At 40.1% G+C, this 19,479-nt stretch overlaps 1 pseudogene; it reads left to right on the forward strand.

Moving 5' to 3' along the window:
* Positions 1-13,718: 13,718 nt before the first annotated feature.
* LOC117713888 (large ribosomal subunit protein uL22 pseudogene) lies at positions 13,719-14,320 on the forward strand (annotated as a pseudogene).
* The last annotated feature ends 5,159 nt before the right edge of the window (positions 14,321-19,479 follow it).

Here is a 19,479-nt window from a genome sequence, read left to right on the forward strand (position 1 = left end):
CTTGCTGTGGTGAGACTGTAAGAAGACAAACACCGCTCTTTTTCAGTCTGTTAGGAGGGAAAACAAAAGCCTGTTGCAGAAGCAATATGTCTGTGCAATCCTTTCTGATCATTTCCACCAGGGTCTGCTCAGCTTAAAAGGCATGCCACTTAAAAAGAAAGAAGGAGGGGCAGGAGCAGTCCTGCGGATAATGTGAGCATGCAAAGGGAAGGGCGCGGGAGAATAAGTCGGAGAGATAGCGTTAAAGCCCCTTTCACACTCGACACAGAAGAAGCCTTATCTTCCAAAGCAGAAAAAAAAAAATGCCTGATGAATACATGAGCTGCTAATGCTACCAGAGCTGAGATCTTGGAGGCAAGAGGAATGATCTCATCGCGATGCTTTGAAAAAAAAGCCTCCGGAGAGTAGAGAGCAACTGTCCTCACTCTAAGATGAGCCAGAGTGATACCTCACTCCGAGCTATCTCCGTTAACGGCTCTCAAAGCATCTTAGAGTTTTAAGGGGTCTGACAGAAACAGTAGCTTCTAGAGATTGCAAGCTTGTGCTTGTTCTTTTCATAAACCCGTTTGAATTTTTAAAAAATATGAAGATGTTACCTCTCTCGGAAAATGGTTAGCTATTTTGAGTGAGTAGTCAAAGCCATGTCATGATGATCAGGGAAGAGTGAAGGAAGACAGACTCCTGAAAAGTCTGGATCTATTGTTTAATTAGCCATCGTTGACCCATCATAAATGATTAAGCTGGAAACTGTTCCATTTGCATCAAACTAACTTGAATACAACTCCTTAAAAATAGTTCAGTGGGGTCTTGGGTAAAGGTTCAGTGAAGCATTTGCTGCTCAAGCCTGTAATAAGATGGAAAGAGAGAACTAACCCTACAGAATTGTCCTGTGAACTCCACACACTCACTGAGCACTCTAGCATATGTACACTCCCCCCTCAGTCTCTCTCTCTCTCTGTCTCTCTCTTTCTCTCGCTCTCTCTCTCACACACACACATGTTAAGAATCCATACAAAACAAAGATCCTTGATCCCACAAGAAAGTATCAGTGCAGTGAAATGTGCCGACTACCTCTCACTTAGATACCTTGACATCTCCCTTGCCTAGTTTCTGCACTATTTATGCTTGGGGTTTGATGATTCCTTGTTGTTGAGAAGAGGGACTAACTTGAACAGAATGGAGTGCTCACAACCATTTCCAAAGACTTAACCACTAGCAATTTGATGTCACTACCCACACACCTTATGATAAAGATGTCACAAAGATGTCTCTAGAGTTGTCTATGTTTTCCAGAGACAGGGATATATATATAAAATCAATCCTAGTTCAGAACCATTGAGGCTCCAACCACTTTCCACTGAGCAGCAAACTACTCTCTACAGTGCTGGTAACACCACTAATTTTTCTAGTATCTCAGGACTTACTTCCAGTGGGCCAACTCACCTTTTCCCTAGCTCGTGACTCTACTCATTGAGTCCCCTTAAATGGACCATGTTCAAACCACTTCTGTTTTCTTAAGCATATGACTGACAACTCCAGTACCATCCTTTGAGCTTTGGTGTCTCTCCCGGAATTCACAGGTTGAAACCTAACTCAATGGTATGAGTGCGTGTCCAGGAAATGGTAAATGGTGTGTGCACATGTTTCTGCAGGTACCCACAAAGGACAGAAGAAAGGGTTTCATCCCCTGAGACTGGAGATAAAGGTGGTTGTATCCTCTCAGACGTGGGTACTAGGGATCAAACTCAGGTCTTGTGAGAGTGGCGAGTGCTATTACCTGCTGATCCATCTCTCCAGTCTCTCCTTCTCTGACATTTTTTTAAGTCTGAAAACAATATCTTAGATGGAATAATCACAATATCCTACAGTAACATTGCTGATTAATTGAGGTCAGGAGACACTAAGTTCATGAGAAATGGAAGCATGTTGCTTACAGTTTAAGGTTTAAACAAAGGTCCATTTTGAGAGCATTTGATGAACTAGGATGGGAATCAAAATCATCACAGCTGAGAAGTGAAGAGTGGTCAGGAAAAGTAAACAAACTCAGACTACCTGGGCATCTGCAGGCAGCTTAGTAGTTATACTGAGGGCTGAAGATACTGCTCTGGGATTAAGAGAATATATTGATCTTACAAAGGACCAGAGTTTGGATCCCAGAAACCAAGTTAGATGTTTCAGAACAGTTTATAACTCCAAGTCCTAGAGATGTGCTTCCCTCTCCTGGTTTCCATACATACTTGCATTCACAGACACATATATATATATGCATGTATATTTACACATTCATGTACATATGCACATACACATACATGCACACATGAACATACACATAAGCACTCATACATATACATACAAATAATTCAAAAATTAATTTAAAGATTACAAGGGTCTGACTCAGAAAACAAAAAAATATATATCAATGTGCAAGGATGAAAATCTAAGTGGCCAAATTGAAAGTCATGAGCTCCAGATAGATGCAAATTAATCACACAGTAGATTGGCGGTCAACCTTTCTCTGTTTCATTGTTTCCCGGCTAAGTATTTTCACCTCATTGATTTTCTCACTAGTTTTTAATTGTTTATGTGTTTGTGAAAGAACTCTCCATTTCCATTACATGCGTGCTGATTGGCCCGCCATTTCAGAATCAGAGTACACTATTGAAATCTCACCTTTCCATTGCATCTATCATTGTAACACATGAAAAAGAGAAGACGCTTAGAGACAACTCTTCACTGCATGAAAAGCCCATGTCATCAAAGGAGAATAAGTATTAAAAACTAGTTTAAAGAATTAGATTTCCCAAAATATGCATCTTGCATCATTAATCTCATTTACAAAGTACAATTCTTTATGTCTGCAATAGTAAACACTTAAAGTAAGAAGGTGAAATTTGATAAGCACCTTAGCCAGTGTGTCCGTTTAACATGGTATGAGTATGAAATTTGTTATTTAACTGGGGCTTGAGGTAGTAGGCCAACATATGCTTTTACCGTAACAATGGTCGTGAAAAAGATTATTGTATGGCATCGGAATTATAAAGAATTAGCTGACAAGTGAGTTTCTCTCTCTCATGCATACCTAATACAAGCACTATTAGACCAGGCTTCCGTGAGGAGTGTTGGGGAAATTAAAGCAGACAGCCATCTCTTTAAAGCACTTGGTACAATTTAGTTTGACTTAATAGGATCTTTCTCTGGGAGTTTGTGTGGCCACAGAAACAGTTTCACTGAGCTTCAGCACAGGTTAGAGTGAGAAATGTTGGCTGTTCTGGTCCACGCAGGCTGCTGGGATGCTGAATTTGCCTTGGCATGAGGCTGCACTCTTACCTGGCAATGTTACATTTCTCTATTCATAAGGGCTCCCGAGTTTGGAAACTGAGTCCTGGTTTCAACAAATCGGTATCTGACAGTGACTTCCTCTGTTGGTGCTTCGCTGCTCACTTCTCTTCCACAGTTCTTCCTCTCCTGGGCATCTCTGTATGTATCCCACAATACCCACTGTTAGGTGTCACTCTGTTTCCAAACACCTACAGAAGAGATCTCATCCCTATAAAAATTCTGCGATTGGCTCAACGTCTTTGATATCTCAGTAGAGTAGAAACCCTGTGCTTTCTGTTTCAAAGGCCACCATCACTTTAAATGTTAGGAATTGTAATGGTTTTCATTTTTGCTGGATTGTCTATTCCATTTTGAAAACAGATGAGGGTGCATATACAAACTGTAGGATGCTCCATGACAACAAGATATAGGGGAAGATATGGCTTTCTTTTTCATTTTCTAGGATAAGTGGCCATGAGATACTTTGATGCTTGTGCTTTAATGCATTCCTGTGCATTTAAACACTCAGAAGACATACCTCTCAAACCTTCTCAAAACCTCTAAGTAAGTGATTTCTACTTAAGTGTTGTAATTTGAATTATCAGTGTTAAATATTAAATTTTACGGAGGCAAATTACTTTTTTATAATGTGCTAGCATGAGGCATGGAATTCATTTATTTTTACAAAATTTTAGAGGTAGACATAGAGAAGTTATGTGGTTAATGAAGGAACTTGGTCACACAGGCAGAGTTGTGTGACTCCAGACTGTCAACCATAGAAGAACTTTGGTGAAGAGGAAAGCAACTGTATATCTGTATATGCACAAACATGGTACCATTGTTAGTGCTGAGTAACCCCTTAGAGTAAGAGGAAGATGTGCAACTGTGAAAATCCCAGAGATCATTGCTTTGCTGTTGGTGATAATGATGTTAATGATATCTCCATGTTCCTGGACATTTTATCTCCCACGGACCTAACTGACTGCCCAGCTTCAGTGAAGGAATCACTTTAGGATTCAAAACTACTAAGCTATTGGCAGGAGTTTGCTAGTTTCAACATTATAACCATGAAAGCTAGACTCAACTTTTTTTTTTATCTTCTGGAGGTTTTTTGTTTGTTCGTTTTTAAGTTTTTGCAAAATAGTTTATGGATAATGATTTTTTTATTTTTCAACACTAAATATTGACATTAAGGTCATATACATGTTAAACAGGTGCTCAGTCTGCCACCGAGCTACATCTCAGTCTTTGGACTTTTGAAATAAAATCATGTTATAAAACTCAATGTACTGGCCTTGAACTTGTAACCAACCTAGCCTACACTGGCCTCAGATTCGCATCCTTTTGTCTCATCCTCATAAGTGTCAGGATTGCAGGCATGCACCACTATGCCCCACCCCAGAATATACTGTTAAAGGAGTTACATTCATGATCCAGGAAAAGAGAATAAATACACCCTTGTTTCTAATACTGTAAAGAAAAATAAATTGTGTCTTTCGAATATAGGAACTAATAAAAGCATTTGAACGTGGTACCATGGAAATCTGGCATTAATATTCACTGTTTGCATAAATGCATACCTTCAAGAACCATTGCTTATGTCATTCTGGCTTGCTTTAGGAAAGGTGCCTATTACATATTTGATGGTATTCTCTTACCTTGTGCTGTTCGTGTTATTTTGTTTTGTAAAGGAAGAACCACTAAAGTAGGACATTCTCTTCCTGTTGCTTTCAAAGCATCTATTAAAGACTGACAGAGGCTCTGGGGAGAAGGGTGGCTTAGTAAGGTGCTTGCTATGCAAGCATGAATACCTGAGCTCGGAGCTCCAGAAACCTTGTAAAAACCTGGGCATGGCTGCATGTGCCTGCAACCGTAGTGCTAGGGAAGGAGGCACAAAAGGATGCCTTAAGCTCATTGGCCAAGCAGCCTAGCTGAACCGATCAGATTCAGTGAGACACCCTGCCTCAAAACTAAAGGTTCTGAGCACCAGACCCATAACACCAACATTTGGAAGATTGAGCAAGAGGATCTGGATTTCAAGACTGACTTCAGCCATAAAAAGAGCCCGAGGCCAGCCTGGGCTACATATATGAGACTGTGTCTCAAAAAACAAACTACCATAAGATAAATGTGAGTGGTAACTGAAGAAAGCCCCCATCCCCTGTGTCAGCCTCTGGTGTCTACATACCCACATGCACATGTGTGCACACCAACTCTAGGAGTGTGCATATACACACAAACTGGATGAAAGCAAAAATATATATAACATGTCTAATGTACAGTAAGTTAAAAAATTAAAACTTTGTGTCCATCATCCAGGATAAAAAAGTATTCTGGGTACCACTGGCAGTAACCGAGGCATCTTTTGGTGTATATGATAATAGGATATCACTTGCCTCTGCACTGTGGCATACCTGTCCTCCACAGAAGAAAGCACTGCTCTGAATTTTGGTCTGTTGTTCTCCTGTAGCTTGGTGCAAATGTTGGCTGATTTCAGTTGACATAAATGGAACCACTGTTTGAATTCTTCTGCAACTTGATCTTTTTTTTCACACAATACTGTTTCCTGTTTCCTGACATGCGGCCACTAATGATGTGTGTAGCTTTTTTTTTTTATTATTATTGTTTTGTAGTATTTTTGCTGTCTTAAATGTTTGTGTGTGTGTGTGCGCGCGCGAGCCTTTGTGCTTACATGTGCTTGGACATGTGTGCCAGTGTGGTATCTGCGGGTATGTGTGCATGTGTGTGTATGTGCCTGCGTGTGTGATGAGCTGGTTTCTCCTTGAACCTTTACATGGGCTCTAGGTGTTGAACTCAGGTCCCTGGGCCTCACAGCCAGTGCTTTTCACACTGAGCTATCTTTCCGGCCCATATAGTTACACTTCTATTTTAAGAAAGGAGATTTAATTAAATCAATGGGACATGTGCTCAAAGAGAGAGCACATGAAGTTAGGAGAGGATGAGGAGTGAGTAGTTCATCTGGGTGGGGTCAGGGGAAAAGCAGAGGATGAAACATTGTACAGACACATGAAATTCTCAGAACAGTAAAAAGAGTCTTTTATTTTTAAAGAAAGAAAGAATATTTTAAAGAAGAGAGATTGGCTGACTCTTTATTGCTGTTTCAGGAAATCTCCAGCTTCACTTGTTTTCACTTTAGCTTCTGATTTCATTCCATGCTCTCCCTAGAAAACCCAATGGTGTGCTGATTATTATCATTGAAACGGAATCTGAGGATACTTTTGCTCATTCATTTCCCACGTGTGTGAGCAAATGGCTGTCCTGATCCTTGAAGGAATTTGGAGAAGGTTCTAGAGCAAACAAACCTTGGAGTATCTACAAGCCCCCACTTCACATGACCTCAAAGGGAAGAAGAGGTCACCCTCTGCCACTCTCTGGGACCTTCTTTATTTCTCAGGAACAGCTAAGAGAAGAGCCTTGTGCAGGCTCATGTCAAAGTCACTTTGGCCCCAAGTTCTTAAGATGAAAAAAAAATTCACAAGAAACTTTATTGCACGATGAATTTTTATGCTTTTGATTAGTTACTTTGTCCTTGCTCTTGTAGATTTCCAATGTTTGCTTTCTCCCATTTGCTCAGAGAGAAACAAGTTGTAAAAGCATGTTAAAGGAAGAAAAGTAGAATCTCTCCAGCCTAGGTTTGTCTGAGAATCTCCTAGAAATCCAGAGTTGGAAATCAGACCTCCTGAGAGAGTGACACTTTTAAACAACTTGATGATAGAGGGGAACCACTTGTTCAGCCACCTCCTTGGAGAAAATGTACAAAGAAAATAAAATTACTTTGTAAATTGTGTGGGGAACTGAAGTCCAAGAATGGTCTTTAGAAGCTGTGAGTAGGACTTTAAAAAAAAAAAAAAAAAAAACAAGTCAAAGTATTCTTGTACTTGCTTGTAATCTTGGCACTTATGAGACTAAGGAATGAATACTGAGAGTTCAGGACTAGCCTGCTCTACATAATGAATTCAAAGCCATCCCGAATTATATGTCTAGGTGCCATCTCAACTAAAATGAAGGAGGAGAGGGTGTGGGCTAGAGTGAGAAAATGGGGGGGGGGTGCAGAGTAAGGGTGAAGAGCAAAAGAGGAGTCGAGAGAGAAAAAGGGGGGAAAGAAAATAAAGAATTTTTAACGGAAGCAATTACAGATATAGCTCAGTGGCTAATAACACTTAACTGTTCTTCCATAGCACTCAAATTTGGTTCCTAGAATCTCCATCTGGTAGCTCATAACCACCAGCTCCACGGGAACCCAAGCCCTCTGCCCTCCATGGGCACTGATATTTACATACACATACCCAGTATTACCACACATAATTAATAATAAAATTAAAACTTTTAATAAAAGAGTAGGAGAAATGTACTCCCAAAGCAAGACTGAAATGATATTAAAAGCATGTGTACTGAGGATAGAAAACAGAAAACATCATAAAAATGTAAAACATCATGTTTACGATGGTAACAAACTAATGTCTTCTGGTGAGAGTGGTAAAAGAAAGTTATTCAATACCCAAATGCAAACCAATAGCTCACAATAACTCACAATTCTATTTTTTTTAATGTGGATGACTACAGGAGAGTTGTCTTGTCACCTTGATTTGACTTGGTTTTGAATACCCAGCATCTAGACCCTTTCTTGTGTTTGGGCAGTATTCAGTCATTAGGGATTGGTGTGACTCCAAGTCTACCTCTTACTACTGAAGTGAAAATGGCAAATACTTGACTTCACAGCCTCCCTTGCAACTAGGCATCGGTTCTATGCATCTTTCATCTGCCAGTACATAAAATCTTAATTAGAATTGAAATTATTGTTATTCCAGAAACAATAATGACTGAGTTGAAGAACACATATAAAAATGCAAAATCAGTGAATTCACAAGACAAAAGTCTCCAAGCTTTCATTTGTAACTGTGGGACACATCACATGAAACCACAGGGACAGTACCCTTAGGAACGTAAGTCAGAATACAAACCTAAGCATCAAAAGGAATGCTCAGCACTGATGAGGCGTGTAATTTCTCAATGAAAGAATACTTCAAGGGATCAAGAAGTCAATTTTCTCTTTGTATTTATCTAGTTGTTGCTAAAATTCTGTCTGTCCCTGGAAGCCCTTGTCCATCTCTTGGGTTGGCAAGGATGCTTCCCATAGATATCCACAGTGTTAGCTCTTGTCTTTTGCTTTCTCTCAAAGACACGGAGCAAGAGAGATAGAGAGGTGTTTTCCTGGAGCTTGGATGAGTTTGTCTCTGAAACAGATGCTTTGGATTATATCAAATGATGCCAGCACTAGGGCCAGATTCTAAATATCAAACATGGCCCAGTGTGTATGTATGTAGGTCTTCTAAAAGGGCAGGACCCTGGCCTCGACTGAAGAGTATCAGAAGGCAACTTGTCTCAGAAACATCCGTGGCAACAATGCCTGCTCCAAACGAGTGAAGAAGTTCAGATACTCTGTGGTCTTCCTTCTGTTTCTCTATCATCTTCCTCCTGTTCTCCTGACTACTGGATGTTTTTCCATGTTAATGGATGCTTTACTACTTAAATTCATTACAGTTTTACACAGTCAAGTTCCTTAACAATCTTTGCACAACACAGGTCCTATAGACATGACTAAGCAGCTAAACTGTGAAGCTTAAATGACAGGATTATTAGATTAAAACTTAGATTGTCTACAAAATTTCTCTTTCTTTCTCTTGAATAGTTTGAAATTGTCTGTGTTTTTATATAAACTCTTCACCCCATGGTTATTTCTGTCCCACTTTGCAATCCATCAAAAGCCTATTTCTAGATGACAGAGGAAAGCACAGTTAGATAAAGAGTACTGTGTACTTTGCATTCTAGAAGCAAAGGTTTGAAAGCTTGGCACCCTTTCCTCTAGATTAGTATTCCTCTAGATAAACCTCCACCAGCAGGTACAAAGTTCTTCTGAACATCCTTGCTAATTTGTTAACTATAAACTTTTGATTAGGGAGAAAACAGTTTTTATTTCAACTCTTATTGATGAATACCTTTGTGAAATGCATTTTTGTAGTTTTCATATGAAATGCCCCTTAAAGGTTCATATGTTTGGTCCCCAGCTGTTGGGATGCTCCTGGATGGCATTGGCTGTGTCTTCACATGATGGAAGGGCCGAGCTAACATTCTGTGGTTTCTTTTATAAAAGCACTAAATCTCGATAGAAGGGTCCCTTGTGACCTAATCACATTTAAAAGTCCCCACCAGTGTATGTGATTGGGCACATCATGAAGAAATGTTTAGTGCTTGAATTTCTGTGTGACACAAATATTCACAGCATAAAAATTTGCAAATATCTTGGTGTGAGCATATGTATGATCACGGGGGAGTTATGCATCTGCAAATATCACAGAATGAGTCCTGAGGCCATGATTGCACATAAGCACTTGGGTGTGGACTTTCTTCCTTTCTTTTTTCCTTCCTTCCTTCCTTCCTCCTTCCCTCCCTCCCTCCCTCCCTCCCTCCCTCCCTCCCTTCCTTCCTTCCTTGCTTTCTTCCTTTCTTTTATCAAAATACCTTGCTTTGAAGAAATAAGGAATTTTGCTTTGTTTGAGCAAATATTGAAAAATACTATTTATAGGTGTGCAGAGGAAAAGCAAGGAGTACTGTTGAGCACTGAGCTCCAAAGCAGCAATGTTGAGTAGGTTACAAGACATCTCACCATGAGGCTGGAGTGGTAGCTTAGCAGCTAAGAGCACCAGGAGCCTCATGGTGGCTCACAACCATCTTCAAATGCAATTGCAGGGGATCTAGCATTTGTGTGGTACACAGACAAACATGTACACAAACCGCCCATATACATAAACTAACTTAAACTTTTTAAGTAATCTTTACAGTGAGGGACGAGTATATAATAGAGATTCCCAAGTATGTGCTTGAAAATCACAAAAAAAAAGACCAAAATAAAGGTAAAGGCATGAATGGGAGTCAGTAAAGGCAATTTTTATTCATGAAAATCTTTTGCCTTTGAACAACCTAGCCAGAAGAAAATACTATTTCTTATTTCAGTGAGCCATTACAGAGATGTTGAAGAATACCGTCTAACACCCAACACACTATGACTCTCCAAATGTGTTCATTTGGTGTGTGTGTGTGTGTGTGTGTGTCTGTGTGTCTGTGTGTCTGTGTCTGTGTCTGTGTCTGTGTCTGTGTCTGTGTCTGTGTCTGTGTCTGTGTCTGTGTCTGTGTCTGTGTCTGTGTCTGTGTCTGTGTCTGTGTGTGTGTTGTGTGAGCATACATGTGCAGGTGTGCACCCCTTGCATGCACAGGTAGAAGCCGGAAGCCGGAACAGGATGATCAGTATCTTCCATTAAATACTCTACATTTATGACATTAAGACAGGACAGGGTCTCTCGGTGGACTGAAAACTTGCTAATTTTTGTCCTGGCAGACCAGCTGCTGCAGACTCTTGTCCTCCCCACATCCTCATGCTAGGGTTGCAGGTACACACAGCCAGGCCTGATTTTTTAAGCAGCTGCTTGGGAACCAGAACTCATGCACGCAGAGCAGGTGCTCTTCAGCACTGAGCTATGTTTTCAGCCCCCTTCCCCCCCCCCCCATCAAACCTTCTTTCCAGAAAACAGATTAAGTTTTGTGGTTTTCAAAACCACTGCTCAAATGCACACAAGATTAAATTCTCTACTCTGATTTTACACCTATAATGAGTGTTTGAAGATTTTTTTTTCCTTTGAGTAGCTTCCAAAGCAGCCCCGCCACAGACTATTAATTTGTTCTGTTAAGGAGAGCTTCAGTCAAGACTGAATGCATATGTACAAATAACCACTGTAATTTTAAAAATTAAATGTGTTGGCTTTAAGCATTTAGGGGTTCACTTGATGCTGAGAACACTCGGAGCATCCGCTCTCACTATAATGGGAGCGGTGATGGGTTTGCTTGGGTGGGCAGCGCATCATGTCAGCACTGAGATTCAACAAAGCCTCCATATGTATTTGTGCTTTTAAATCACATCCCTTTCTGACTGAAGGGGCAATAGGTCCCGATTTAATCAATTTTCTTTTCTTTTCTTTTTCTTTCTTTTTTTTTTTTTGGCTTTAGTTTTCTTCTTCCCACGTACAGTCATGTTTTCTACTCTAACACTCACATTCAAGGAAATATTTCACAATAAGTTTCTACTACCTGTCAAAAGGTGCAATCTGCCCCTTAGATGACGCATTAAAACATTTGTACCTTATCAAGTGTTAATTAACACGACAGCTTGCAACTTTTTCTTCTTCTTCTTCTTTTATTTATTTATTTTTTTTTTATAATTTACTGAAGCTACTGGTTTCTGGGCTTAGGTTAAAAGCCTGGGCTGACACAGTCATTATTCTTTTACACTTACTCCATGTTCTCTAGATGCTGACAGAAATCTTATTTATGCTGATAAGTCAGGCTGTCCTGTTATCTGAAAGAGGAAAGGAGGCAAGTGAAAAGTTGGGGAAATGAACATTTCCAGGAGTCTACCCTTGCCAAAAGGAAATAATAACCCTATTACAGAGGGGTCTTTTTGAAATCTTACTATTGCAAATTACTGAACTTTGTCTTGTCCCAGTGTTCAGAAGTGTTCTATTTACTCTAATTAATGGCATGAGTGGAAGGAGCTGGTCTTTTCTAATATACCCTGATTTTCTCAAACTGCATCTTTCCAACCTGTTTGCTTTTCTATCTGCACCCTGTCTCCACTGGTGAAGAAGGCATATTTAGATAGTGCCTTCTGAGGGTCCTGAACCTGAACAAGAATTCCTCAGTTCACGTGTGAGCACAGATTATGCATGAACAATAAACAGACATGTAATGTCTCCATGAAGCTCTGAGCAGGAGCCTATGCTTAAGCAAGGCAGAGACTTTTCTCCATCCTGCTGGTCAGGTAGAAGAATGTGGTGGCTACTCTTTTGCTAGCACATGGCTGCTTCAAAGCACAGTGTTCCCTGTTGGGGAAGACATAGTGCAGCCACCTGGATCTTCACTCGGAGAACTCTGCCAGTGTTGTCCCTGGGACTCTGAGTCTAGAACACACACTCAGAGGCAGAGAAAGATGTGTCAAATTTAAGCTGAAAAATCAGAGTCAACATTACTTTCAGACCCTGGATGTTAAAACCCTTGTCCACTCAAAATAGTAAACAGGTTATGTAACATTGTTGTCTTTATTGAGTTAATTAGGAGAGGGACGGGCAAAGGCAGCACTTCCTTATGTCATTCCTTTATTAAGTTCATTCCTTTCCACTGTCTGGCAACGCCGCACACCTTCTTATCATGAAATACAATTGGCTCTATCAGGTCTCTAGTACCCGCGACTGAGGTTAACCCATTTCCTTTGGAGAACTCAAGCCCTACGCAGATGGAGGACCTGATAACCACAGGCTTCCTTGCATTCCACAGGGTTAACAAAGGTCATAAAGACCATGTGACAATGTCATCTCAGTTATATTTTTTACATGTATGAAAAATGCTATTAGTTGATGCGTATGTCTGTGTGTGTCCATGTATGTGGGTAACAAACCACTATACTTAGAAGACTAGAGAAGGGTGATTGGTGTCCTGTCTAATGACTCTTTTATTTGCTTCCTGGAAACAATCTCTTATTGAACCTGGAGCCAGGCTGATGTGTTTGGGGGGGTGAGGGGTTATTGTTTGTCTGGTTGGTTGGTTGGTTGGTTTTTGTCAGCTTGACTCAAGATAGTCATTTGAGCAGAAGGAACATCAACTGAGAAAATGCTCAAAATCAGATTAGCCCGTGGGGTAGTTTCTTGATTGATGTGGACGGGCCCTTTGTGCTGTCCATGGTGCTACCCCTAAGCAAGATGCCCTGAAATGTATAAGAAAGCAAATTGAGCAAGCCAGGAGGAGCAAACCAGTTAGCAGTGTTTCTCCATGTCTCTGTTTCCATTCCTGGCTCCAGGTTCCTGCCTTCAATTCCTGCCCTGACTTCCCTCCATGGTGGACTGTAGGTTGTAAGATAAAGTAAACCCCTTCCACCACAAGTTAATTTCAGTCATGGTTTTTAGCACAGTGATAGAAATTGGACTATGACAGCTAGTGATTAGCAGGCCCCAGATCCTCCTGACTCTGTCCCCCACAGTTCTGGGGTTACAGATCATGTTTAGTGGCTGTACCTGAGAATTTCATCCCAGGTCTCTATGCTGACAGGCCAAGTGCTCTCACCCACTGAATCATCTCCCATTAATCTATTTTAAAGAGAAGCTAAATATGAGCAAGATGATGCTAAAGACTACACAGTTGCTGTCATTCTGCTGCTTTACTTTCTAATGGCAGCAATTTTCTCCTTCATACAGGCACATGGTAAGGGGTGTGGAAGTGCCTGAAGTGCAGAGATGTCTTTAAGCATCATAAAAGAACGCTCTTCCTGTAAGGGCGAAAGGTGACCCGTGAAGATGGTTCGCTACTCTCTTGACCCAGAAAACCCCACGAAATCTTGTAAATCATGAGGCTCAAACCTTCGTGTTCACTTTAAGAACTCGCGGGAAACTGCTCAGGCAATCAAGGGCATGCACATCCGCAAAGCTACCAAGTACCTGAAGGATGTCACTTTAAAAAAGCAGTGTGTGCCCTTCCGTCGGTATAATGGTGGAGTTGGTAGGTGCGCCCAGGCGAAACAGTGGGGCTGGACACAGGGACGGTGGCCGAAGAAGAGTGCAGAGTTTTTGCTGCACATGCTTAAAAACGCAGAGAGTAATGCTGAGCTTAAGGGTTTAGATGTAGATTCTCTAGTCATTGAACACATCCAGGTGAACAAGGCACCTAAGATGCGCCGACGAACCTACAGAGCTCATGGCCGGATTAATCCATACATGAGCTCCCCCTGCCACAGTGAGATGATCCTCACTGAGAAGGAGCAGATTGTTCCAAAGCCAGAAGAGGAGGTTGCACAGAAGAAAAAGATATCCCAGAAGAAACTGAAGAAACAAAAGCTCATGGCACGGGAATAAATTCAGCATAAAATAAATGCAGATAAAAGTAAAAAAACAAACAAAAAACCAAAAACAACAACAACAACAAAAAGAACAATTGACACTGTGCTCATAAGAGTTATCACCTCCCGTGGCAAGTGTAGAGTGGGGACAAGAGCAGAGTGAGGCAGGCCACGGGTGTCAGTGATATCAATGAGATTAGCAGAAGTTTCATGTCACTACTGGACTTTGTAACACACTTACTAAGCATTTGATATATTCTTCTGTATCATATCAAACATAGGATTGTCCAATAATTAGAGGTGATTGGCTATCAAAGCATTCATATACTTATATGTCTTATATTAAAACAAACAGTACTTTATGAAAATTCCCAAACCATCCTCACATTAAATTACTATCTAAATATTACAATAGCAAACAAACAAAACAAACAAACAGAACACACACACACACACACACATTTGTTTAAAAGTGGTTTAAAGAATCTTCAGAAAAAATAACATTAAAATCTTTCAGTTTTCCTAGCACTCTGGTTACTATTGACAGACATGCTAAGTTCACTCTTGATTACAAAGTGCCTTCTGGCTCATCCTGCTTCTCCAAGATCAACGCCTTTTGCTGAGGCTCCAGACTCCTTGAGCTAAAAGTCCTGTAGAGTCTGCCTTAGTTGTTTTGTTTGTTTTGTTTTGTTTTAAATCCCAAAGATGTTTTTTGCCTTCTGCCATGAGGAGAAGATCAGATACTAGAGGTTTTTGTTGTTGTTGTTTGGTTGGTTGGTTGGTTTTGGTTTTGGTTTTGGTTTTTAATCTTCTGGCTCTAAAAGTGACCAATTCTGAAACAATCAAGGAAAGTGTTAGAAATATTAGAGTGTTAGTGCCTTCCCAACATCTTTGTTGTTGAAGCCTCCAGATTCTGCTCTACAGTATTGAAGAGGAAGAAGAATGCTTTTGATGCTAAAATTGCTTGGCTACTTGACTCCTCAATTCTGTAATGTGAGTCAACCTTCCTTTTTTGTTTTGTTTTTTATTTTGTTTTTGCTTTTGTTTTTGTATTTTTTTTTGGGGGGGGGGGGGGACATGGTTTCTCTGTATAGCCCTGGCTGTCCTGGAGCTCACTCTGTAGACCAGGCTGGCCTCAAACTCAGAAATCTGCCTGCCTCTGCTTCCCAAGTGCTGGGGTTAAATGCATGTGCCACCACTGCCTGGCTGAGTCAACCTTTCTTACTCCTCATCTCCCTGCTTCCTCTACACACCCGGTACCTCACAAACTGTGTATCAAGAGCCTGACCTCACTGTGTCTCCAGCTTAACTCTTACCTTGCTTCTGGCCTTCTCTACCAGATATTCAAACCCTTGTCTAAATAATAGCATATTTTTAGTAAACCCTCTGCTGTGCACTGTACTGAACACATTACTAGAATTGCTGACTAGCTCTTGGAGTTTTAACTGTAGCTTCAGCAAATCCTACATTGAAACCTCAATTTAATTACAAGATTTTAAAGCAAAAAAAAGTTCACATCTCTGAGAATCTGAAAAAGACAAGTCTTAATAGTAGTTGTGAGATACCCACAAAGGCTATGGTTTTTAGAATAGGGAGTGGCATACAGACAGCCAATAAATTATATTTTTGTTACTGTCATTGTCATTATGCAAATGCCACTGCACTGAAAACATGTTGGCCAGTATTCCTAAACCCTTACACCTGTATTCTTGGTCTAGAATCTGTAATTTCTCTGTGTATGGTCCAGGGGTCAGACCCCTTCTCATGTGTCTTGGACCCTGGGCTTCTGTCTGGTGCTCCTTGCATGGTATTTTCTTGGAATGCTGTATCCCAAGGATGGCCCACTTGCTCCTCTTATGCAACCCTGCTTGATCTTTTCAACTTCTCTAAATTTAAATTGTAATTACCCTACTTATTTACCAGACCTCAGAATATAGACCTGAAGATTCTGGATAAGTTGCTTGCATACAGCTTATCACTTAATTTATGCACCAATCTTTAATGGGATAAGCTCTTGTCCAGCTTCACCATGTAAAGTTTCTCTGTTGCCCCAGGCAGCTTCTTAGATTCTCATCATCTCCCCTGAGCTGGAGCACACATTAAATCTTTCTCATTGTGTGGCATGGCCAGGTCTAAATGGACAAAGGCTGGGAAATAGAATCTTTAACTGAGTGGTCATGAACTCCACTGTATTATGATAGAACAGAAGAATGAATCTGAATGACAACCAGAAATTGTCCCAAATGACTTAATAATACTTCCATTTTATAAGGTTATTAGGAATTTGGGGAGTCTCAGAAGAGTTAAAACACTTTATTGGGGAAATTGCTGTCCCTTCTTTGGGTTCTTAATTTCATTAATAAAGGAATTTGAGAAAAGATTCACAAGAAAGTTCTAAGACAATTTTATTAGAGTTTAAAAGGAAAACTCCATGGCAGACAATTGATAAATCTCTGCAGCTACCTAGAGAAGGAAGATGGAGAAGAGAATGTAAAAAAGGTCCGGTTGTTGAGTTAAGCCAACATGGAGTTTATCCACATGGCAGACAAGCAGCTGAAAGGTGGGAGGAATGCATTATCCAAAGGATGGAAAAGTTCAAATATGGAATCTCTGGCCAGCACATAAGAGAAAAAGACAGAAGAGAAGAATAAAAAGTTACACCTTTCTGTGTCAGGATTCAGGAAGGAAGAGGGGCCCTGTAGAGCTTCTGAAGCAACTTTACTGACGGTGCATATTTGCTGATACAAATATTAATTATTCCTTCCAGTTTGTTCTCACATTTTAAGGTGAACCTGCTTTCCTGAGGCGTGGTCCCTTTGCCAGGTAACTGACTGGTCCAGGCCCAACTCCCTTAACTTTAAATAGGAAACAATAATGTGTCTACTTCTAGAGGTGGATTCTATTCTTAACTGTAACATTATGAGGGTACTATATCAAGAAAAGGTAAGGTCCTACAGCAAGCAAATAGAGGAGCCAGGCATTGAAACCAGGTTCTGCCAAGTGTGGCACCATCTGTAAATGGGCCACATAGTACTGTATGAGTCCCTGCATTCACCAAGAATGTAGCTGCCTCCAACACAACCTTCCAAATGAGAGGTTATGACTTTCCACTTTCTGCTATAAATCAAAGCAAACTCTTTAGTTATTTTAGCTATAAATTATTTTCCTGTACTCTGTAGAGGAATTTTAATCCAGCAATAAAGCTACTCTGGGAAAAAATTACATCCAAAGACCCCCATCCAAAGACCCTCTAGGTCTATATGATTGGGTTGTGGGCTCAAATGACACACATTTAATCCCTCTCCATGGAATAAAGATACTCCCTTAGTACACACCGTTAATCCCAAACTATGAATGTTAAGTTAGTTAGTAAAAGGAAGCAAAGCCATGTTTGAAAATGAAGTCTCCTTGAGGAGCAAAGTGACAAATCAGAGAAAGATTTGACAGAATGAGTCAGAGGTTAGATACTCCCAACTCTCATAAGATAGACAGGAAAGAGAGGCTACTTAAGAGAAGCGAGGAGTGAGTGAGGGGTGATGGGCAGTTCAGTTGAGTTCAGGCAATGCAGTGAAGTTCAACTGAGCTCAATTGCATTAGACTTCACTTTCAAACACGGCTTTGCTTCCTAACTAACTTAACCTTCATAATTTGGGATTAAAAGTATATACTAAGTATATAGTATATATACTATATACTAAGGGCATGCCAATATTCTAGCCAGAGGGACTAAAGGTGTGTCATTCTGGCCCAATCACACAGACCTAGAAGGTCTTTGGATGTTGAGTTCAGTTTAATAAAGTGTGGTGCAGTTCAGTTGAATGCAGTTGAGTTCAGTTGAATTCATACAGTTCTGTTCAGTTCCATTCATTCCGTACAGTCAGTGTAGTCAGTACAGTTCAGTTCATGGAATCTAGAGACAGTTTTTACAAGTAGAGCAATTTCGTGAAAAGCCAAGAGAAATCAGTTTGAATCAGTCAGCTTGGAGAGGAGTTTTGAGCCAGAACAGCTGAATTGAACCAGCCAGCCAGAGTTCAGAAAGAACTAGAAAGGGTGAACTTATTTAGCAGTAAGCCTCTGAGATGACAATTGTATCTGGTGAATAAAAGCTACTTTTACAATGCCCCATTATTACTCTTAATAATATTAACTAGGTAAGCAATATAGACAACTGCAATGGAAGGTCAGGAATGTAACACAGTGTAAGGAAGAGATAGAGAAATGAGTAGTGATCACATAGTCATATAATAAAACTACATCATTCTTACAAACTCCAAAAGGAGTTTTCAGACAAAAACATCTAAATCCATCTAATCTAATTAACAAACATATTTTTAAATAATGAGACATGATTTAAAATTATGGTCTTTAAACTACATACTTTAAATTTGTATGTGTATAACTGTTTACCTGTTAGAAAGTGTGTACACTAAAAGCCTGTATTGCTTTCAGAGACTAGAAAAAGGTATCAAATCGTTTGTAACTAGAGTTGTAAATTTCCATGTGCATGCTGGGTATAGAACACAGGTGTTCTATAAGAATAGTGCATGTTCAACTGCTGAACTACCTCTCTACCCCTAAAAAAGACCTTTTATTTGACACCAGAAGAAAGAGACAAGTGAGGGGAGGTTTTCTAATTAATAGGTTATCTACAAACAACCATTTAAGGTCAAATATGCTTGCTGAAACAAAATAATATTTCCTCACTTTAGCCTTTTAAAGTGTAATTCAGAGGCATAGAGAATAATCATGCTGCTGAGAAGCTAAGATCATTGCTCATCTCTCTGAGTATCTCACCATTCAAACTGAAACTCTATACCCAATAAGTAATTTCTCCTCTTCTGTCCCTTTTCTCCTATTACCTGGCAACCACCATCCTACCTTCTATTCCTATGAATTTAAGTATTCCAAGTAAATCATTCATGCAACATTATATAGTATCTGTCTTTGTGAATCTAGCTTATTTCATCTTGGATAATATTTTATGCTTCAATGTTTAACCTAAGGGTTAATGATATTCCACTATGTGTACACTCCAGTTTGCTATCCACTATGTGCACAAACCAGTGTGCTTATCTGCCCACCTGTCAGTGGACAGTATAGTTACTTTCTTACTTTTAGAGATTATGAATAATGATACCATGGACATGGATTATAAATATCTGCATCAGGTCTTATTTCACCCATTGGATATTGTCTTGTGAGGATTT

This window comes from Arvicanthis niloticus, chromosome 8 (assembly GCF_011762505.2).
Source record: "Arvicanthis niloticus isolate mArvNil1 chromosome 8, mArvNil1.pat.X, whole genome shotgun sequence".
Taxonomy (NCBI): Eukaryota; Metazoa; Chordata; class Mammalia; order Rodentia; family Muridae; genus Arvicanthis; species Arvicanthis niloticus.